Raw genomic sequence first — 7970 nt, forward strand, 5'->3', positions numbered from 1 at the left:
ACCTTGTATTAGAAAGATAACCTACTGTAAGTAACAAAGGTTTCTTGATCTTGGATGATTACTTGGAATGGATTTAGAAAACTTGGAAGTAAACTTGCAATCTTAGAAGTATTCTTGATTTTATGAAACTAGAACTTTTGGAATTTATGAAGAACACTTAGAACTTGAAGATAGAACTTGAGAGAGATCAATTAGATGAAGAAAATTGAAGAATGAAAGTGTTTGTAGGTGTTTTTGGTCGTTATTGTATGGATTAGATATAAAGGATATGTAATTTTGTTTTCATGTAAATAAGTCATGAATGATTACTCATATTTTTGTAATTTTATGAGATATTTCATGCTAGTTGCCACATGATAGTTCCCACATGTGTTAGGTGACTCACATGGGCTGCTAAGAGCTGATCATTGGAGTGTATATACCAATAGTACATACATCTAAAAGCTGTGTATTGTACGAGTACGAATACGGGTGCATACGAGTAGAATTATTGATGAAACTGAACGAGGATGTAATTGTAAGCATTTTTGTTAAGTAGAAGTATTTTGATAAGTGTCTTGAAGTCTATCAAAAGTGTATGAATACATATTAAAATACTACATGTATATACATTTTAACTGAGTCGTTAAGTCATCGTTAGTCGTTACATGTAAATGTTGTTTTGAAACCTTTAGGTTAACGATCTTGTTGAATGTTGTTAACCCATTGTTTATTATAACAAATGAGATGTTAAATTGTTATATTATCATGATATTATGATATATAATATATCTTAGTATGATATATATACAGTTAAATGTCGTTACAACGATAATCGTTACATATATGTCTCGTTTCGAAATCATTAAGTTAGTAGTCTTATTTTTACATATGTATTTCATTGTTAATACACTTAATAATATATTTACTTATCATTTAACATAATTAACCAAGTGTATCAATATCTTAATATGATTCATATGTACCTAGTAAGACGTTGTTATAACGATAATCGTTATATATATCGTTTTCGAGTTTCTTAAATTAATAGTCTCATTTTTATGTATATAACTCATTGTTAAAATACCTAATGAGATACATACTTATAATAAAATCATGTTAACTATATATATAACCATATATATGTCATCGTATAGTTTTTACAAGTTTTAACGTTCGTGAATCACCGGTCAACTTGGGTGGTCAATTGTCTATATGAAACCTATTTCAATTAATCAAGTCTTAACAAGTTTGATTGCTTAACATGTTGGAAACACTTAATCATGTAAATAACAATTTCATTTAATATATATATAAACATGGAAAAGTTCGGGTCACTACAGCTTGGTAGAAACATTTCCCAATACTAGGGAATGCTTGGTTGCACCAAGTCTTACGCCCTTCACCTAATAATCAAAATGTCAACATAGGGTACTTCCATTAGGAACGTCACCCATGACGATAACATGCACAACACGATGCATTTAACATACTCCAACACAAACGGCACATAATAAATAATCAAAGGACATTTTATTAAAATGAAACATACCTTAACGTCTCCTTGCCGCCCCCGTCCCCGCTAACTCAGGACATTCTGACTTACGATGTCCTTCTTCTTGGCAATTGAAGCATACCGTGCCATCACCCTTTGGCACCGAACATTCCCAAGACTTGTGACCCCTCACGCCACAATTGTAACACCTAGACGCACTAGAATCTGATATACCCGTCCGTGTACCACCCATACTCACGCTCGGACCCTTAGTCCTCTTACTTGGAGCACCATAAGAAACAACCCTTCTCTCACTTGAAGGTTCACCAACCTTCGATCGCGAATACGACTCGAAATCTCTAGCCACGACGAATAACTCCGCAAACGATTTCGCCTGAACTCTGCTAATCTTACTCTTCAAGTCATTATTCAAGGTTCGATAGAAATCTTGCATCAACAAATGATCATTCCCCAAATACTCAGGGCAAAAACGAGCCTTCGCCATAAAGGTCATCTTGAGAGTATTCAAATGCATAGATCCTTGTCGCAAATTTCGCAACTCATTAAGCAACTCCCACAAATTGGCTGAAGTCTGGAATTCCTCGAAGAATTTCTCCTTAAATTCGTCCCACGATAAAGCCATAAACGTTTCACCACCGACAAGATCAATCTTACCATCCAACCAATCCCCCGCCCTACCCCGCAACAAAATGTCAAACCCCTAAATAGGGCCGGGGAAAATATGACTTCACAATATCACAACACAAGTATGTATAAACGAGAACGACTCTATATGAGACGTTTTAATTAAAAACCAATGTTTTATAAGCAGCGGAAAGTATCAAGTCATTACAGATGACTCCTCAAAATTTAAATGTAATCTAAAATGTTCTAATGCAATAATATGAATGATGATATGCGGACTCCAAAAGCAGCAAAGTCCAAATAGAAAATAATCTTTAGCAATCTTCACCTGAGACAAAACATTCTTAAAATGTTAACCAAAATGGTTGAGTGAACAACATAGGTTTATCAATAATAACCAAGTTTTTAGACCACAAGATTTAATTATAAAGTTTAATCAGTTCAGTAGTAGTGCTGGTGTATATGATATCGATACTAACCATAAGTTACCCTAAACACATCTCGTTCGTGTCGTGAATCATTATTATGTATCCATTGACCAACGGTCATCCGGATAGAGACGTCACTCTCAATAGCGCTATTCACAATAACTAAGCTTACCATTATTCCAGTAATTAATGATATCATGGTAGGGATTTAGCATGAATCAAAGCATGTTAACACAGTTTGAACTAATCAGAAAAAAGTTTGAGTACTCGTGTCTAATGTAAAACAGTTTAAAAGCAAGCATGTGTCTCACCCCAAAGTTCAAAATAAGTAAATAGAAATAGTTAAAAAGCGGGGCTATGAAGTTCACCTTAGTAGCAAGTAGATATTCCACGCAAGTAGTAAGAACGGAGTATGTAATCAGAGATCTCAACCTAGAGATGTAATGTTTAATTAGTTAATGTCTAATAGACGTAAAGTTTGTTTATTAATATAGCAAACTATATTAACAGTGACCATTCTCGAGAAAAGTTATATTTATATAAGTGATAATATACTTAGTGTACTTAAGTGTTACTATATAGATAAGTGTATAGGTTATACTAATAATAGTATTATTAGTCTTTAATTATCCAACTATTATGTAAACTTATCATTATATGCTACATATATAATTATACCTATGTGATACATACATATATATATATATATATACATTCTTTATTATTATTATACATGTATGTGTTCATAACTATATGGTAACATATATATTAGATATATGTGTTACATATATATAAGTGTAAGATGATAAATATATACACACTTATTACATTTTATTATTATGTTTACTAACTTATATAACTCACACGATACACATTCATACATACATACACACGTACACATATACATACATATATACACATACATATACACGTATGTATATATTTACATATACACACATACATATACACACAGTATATACAGGCACATACGTACGTATGCATGCATGCATGCATGCACGTATATCATCTTCATTATTTATTATTCCACCATCAAATATTACTAACCATTATTCATTCTCACATAAAATCATAACTTTTTATCATGATCATAACCTAATAACATTAATCATCGCATAAAATCATATCCTTTTTACCATAATCAAACTTAGTAACATTTACATAAGATCATAAGCCTAATAATTTTTCATAACTTTTTATCATTTTAATTTCCAAGATACTTAATCAAGTAGCGTAGCTTATTAATCAATAATCACGATCCAAATCTTCATCTCCTACTATTATTATTCTCTAGTCTTATTATTATTCTTACATGATCAAATTAATTACTAAACCATAATCATCACTAACTTATTAATCCTTAAATCATAGGCATACTTTTAATCTTATTCATTAATCATCTAACTTAACATAAACTTTTAACATAACTTAACCCAATACTTGTAACCTATTCATAAACTTTTAAATTTTAACCATCCTTAACCTTATTCATTAAGTTAACATGTTATTACTACAAGATTTATGATCACAACTTATTTTAATCACACTCAATCTTATTACTAATATTCATAATTCATTATAAAGTTTTCTTTTAAATTTAACATAGTTAATTCATTAATCTTTAACATCTAACAACATGATCTTTATAATTCAATCATGCTTTCTTAATTCATATTCATAAATAATACTTAAAGTAAATAAGTTTATAAGTGATATGAAGCTAGGGTTTTAGAGCTACTTTATGAGGATTAAAATCAAGAATTGATGGTGAATGAGGACAGCACAGGAACAGATACCTAGCAGCTGCAGCAACAACCCAAATCAGATGATCTTGGGTCTGACTTGTCACGACACAACAGCAGGTACATCAGCAGCAAAAATCCGAATACGTGGGCTGTTTTGATCACGTTTTACAGCAGGAAAACAAGAAAAGAAAACGCAGCAAAAAGTCAATTTAAATGGCTGTTATAATGGCGATTTGTAGGAGGGTTGGAGGCAGTTTTGTGTCAACTGAAAAGGGCTGTGGCTAGTTGTAGGCTTGTTGATGGAGGGTTTTGAAGTCGATGCAACAGCAGATTTTTGAGGGTTGTTGGTCGACTAATCAGGAGGCTGGATGGTGGCTGTTTAGGCGACACAAATAAAGGGAAAGCTGGATGAAACAAGTCAACAATTGCAGCAGGAATTGGTGATGTTTTTAGTCGACACATAAGAGAGAATGCAGGAGGGAAAGTGTCGACTATTGCAGGGATTTTTGTGAATAAATTTGGGATAAAATTTAGTGAGAAACTTGATGCCTTTTATAGCTAAATTCTAGTTTCCTAATCCCACTAAAATTACTTAGAAATCAAGGAGTTAAATTAGAGTTTGGCTAGGATAGGTTCCTTTGTGATCAAGTTGGTTTCCCCCTTTTTTTTATATACTAGCCGAAATTTTATGGAAAAACATATTTATATATATATTTTTTGTGGCATTTACTATATTTATAATTTTATTATATATTTATATATTTTTTATTAAAGTTATTATTATTATTATTAGGGTTACATTTATTTAAATACATTTATTTAATTATTAGTCCCTAGCTTTTATAAATTTCTACTTAGTCCTTAATAGTTTAATTTATATATAATGCCATAATTAATTAATTCATACAGTTTATTTATTAATTTTTAATATTAGGGTTAGGGTTTTAGAGTAATAGATTAATGTATTAATTTAGATCATTAATTATAAACGGATAATAACCCTAACTCAAATATACAAAATAACTTGGTGAATCCTAAGGGAAATCTGATAAACTCAGATTGGAAAAATGAGGGTTGTTATAGTACATCCCTGTTAATTTAAACTTCGTCCCGAAGTTTCAGGAAGACTTCTCGGATGCATCAACGTTTGAAAAAAAATAATATAAGGATATTTTCGCTTCATCTGGTCTTCACGTTCCCAGGTATACTCGGGGCCTCTACATGAATTCCAACAGATTTTTGGCAATAGGAATTGTTGTCCCGTTTCAAGCGTTTGATCTCACGATCCATAACTTCTACAGGTTCTTCAATAGAGGGCATTTTTATTATCAATGCAGGGGTTGTTCAAAAGAATAATATGAGTGTCACCTGACTAGGTTTTCTCAAAATGGATTGTGATGTTACAAGCATTTCAGTAAATCAGATACCTGAAATGTGCCATGAACATTACTTAGCTTATTTAAAACCATTTAGCGCTTATGTTGCCATTAGGGCAGACAATCAGAGAAAAGTACTTGGAGATCACAACCATGTAGTTTGATTCATGGCTTGTGTTTGTTAGATATGTTACCGACTTCAAATTTCGAAAGATAACCATAGGCATGATACCTTTGGTTTTCAAGAAATATCTAACGTGAATAGACGAAACAAGATTCCAGCTGAGGAGTCACTAATCAGGCTTACACGCAAAGAAAGCCATGATTACTAAGATGTCCTCAGGATGGTATGAATGATTAATGAAAGATATCGTTCAGTGTATTATAATACATGCGAACTTATCCTTGGAAAAGAGTTTTTGAAAGCACATTTGCAGAATGTATCTATAGCTATATGTTGAAACAGAGGTCGAAACTTGATTAGTATAGCATCTAGTGTAAACCCATAAACACCATAATCGTTTAAGGTAACTCCTTTAACGAGGATAGCGAGGATCATAAATTATATTTCTGATAGGAAACCGCACGAAAATGTGTGATCTCTTAATGAGAAAGACGTTCTCGCTCAGATGGCGAGTCGATCTATCATTCACTTATGAGTTTAAGTGAGGATGAGAATCAATGTGAACCATTGGCTATAAAAAAATTTATTTCCAACAGGCGAGGAAATCTCCGAAAAATACTTTCTTGTGTCAAAAAGAGATTAAATCATATAATTGACATTTTACGAGGTTGTTATAGTTTAGCCGTGAGATATCGGAAGTAAAAACTTCTCAACGGTCAACCTTAAAAGAAAAAGTTGATGAGAACAGAGGGTTTTGAATGATGAACTTAATGGTAAATTTCAGAGGATGAGAGGAATTGTGATTAATATGTGGTGCAGAATAACACAAAAAAAATTTTTTATATAAACAAGCAATGAAATTTTTTTAGAAAGTTCGAGTCGTTTAAGGTGACAATTTAAAAAGGAAACGAAGTTCTTAGTAAAACTAGAGTTATGTACAACATGTACTATTTTATGCAAAAATATCTTTTGAATAAAAGAATTGATTTGAAAAAGTGAGAGTATAATTTTATATGTACTAGTCAAAATAAGTCAAGGTAAATTTTATTTATATAAACATATATGATTTATAAAATTTGCACGAATGGTAGTAAATAAATTTATTTTATAAAATTTCAAGAGGATCGCACAGTAAAATAGTGTGTGTAAAATTTTAGTAACGGAATTTTCATATTTCGGAGGTTACTAGTTGGAAAAAGATCGATGAAGATCGAGTGAAGAAATTTTGAAAATTTCGGGTTATTTTTAAGCAAAAATGTTGCGAGGTAATGAAATCTATTGTATTTAAGTACGATTGTTGACTATTATTAGGGCATAAGTTTTTGGAATTCAAAATGTTCATGTGTGAAGTTGTTGCTGGCAAGTGATATATGAATGGTAGAGTATGAGAACGTGATAGTGAGCGTGGTGTTTATAATATCTTCGTTTGAATATTCAAATGAAAATCTTGCGAGTGGTTGTCGCTTATCTTCGAAGAGTTTCCTAATGGGTTTATGAAAATCTACAATAGGAGCGTAATTGCAGATAACAGGAGGTATGCTTCGAAGAAGTTTCGGGTGTGTCACTTCACGTCACTTAAGAACATGAATCCTTTCCTCCAACGGGGATGTGATATTAAACGTCAAAGAGATAAGTTGTTTAAGAAAGAAAGAACGCATAGCTTTACACATTTTATGGCATAGGAGAATTTGTTAATCTACTCATGGGTATGAGATAGATAGTTTGGTTGAAAAACGAGCTCTTAGTATCACTACAAATCAGATGATGATTACCCTTCATGTAATAACATTGAGATTTTTAAATGAATGGCTTGGAAATTTTTTATTTCTTTTGATTCACTTTCGATTCCATATGTCATGATATTGGAATTTCTATATGAATTACCATAATATAATCACGTCGGACAAGCGTCATTATATTTCACTAATTCATATTTCCATTCCAAAGTCACTCCATAAGGTCAGGACACGTGATCAAACTTAGATAGTTGACGTGGGAATGTTGAGTCATGTGTGACATCCCTTTGTGTGAGTCAAGAATACTTTGAATCACAATAGTGAAATCAGGTCATAAGATATGTATGGATATGATAACAATCACATACTAACTGATCCTTCAGAATTGGGATCAGTCAAGATGGTAGGGTTTTGACTTGACATC

This window comes from Rutidosis leptorrhynchoides, chromosome 10 (assembly GCF_046630445.1).
Source record: "Rutidosis leptorrhynchoides isolate AG116_Rl617_1_P2 chromosome 10, CSIRO_AGI_Rlap_v1, whole genome shotgun sequence".
In the NCBI taxonomy this organism is placed as follows: domain Eukaryota; kingdom Viridiplantae; phylum Streptophyta; class Magnoliopsida; order Asterales; family Asteraceae; genus Rutidosis; species Rutidosis leptorrhynchoides.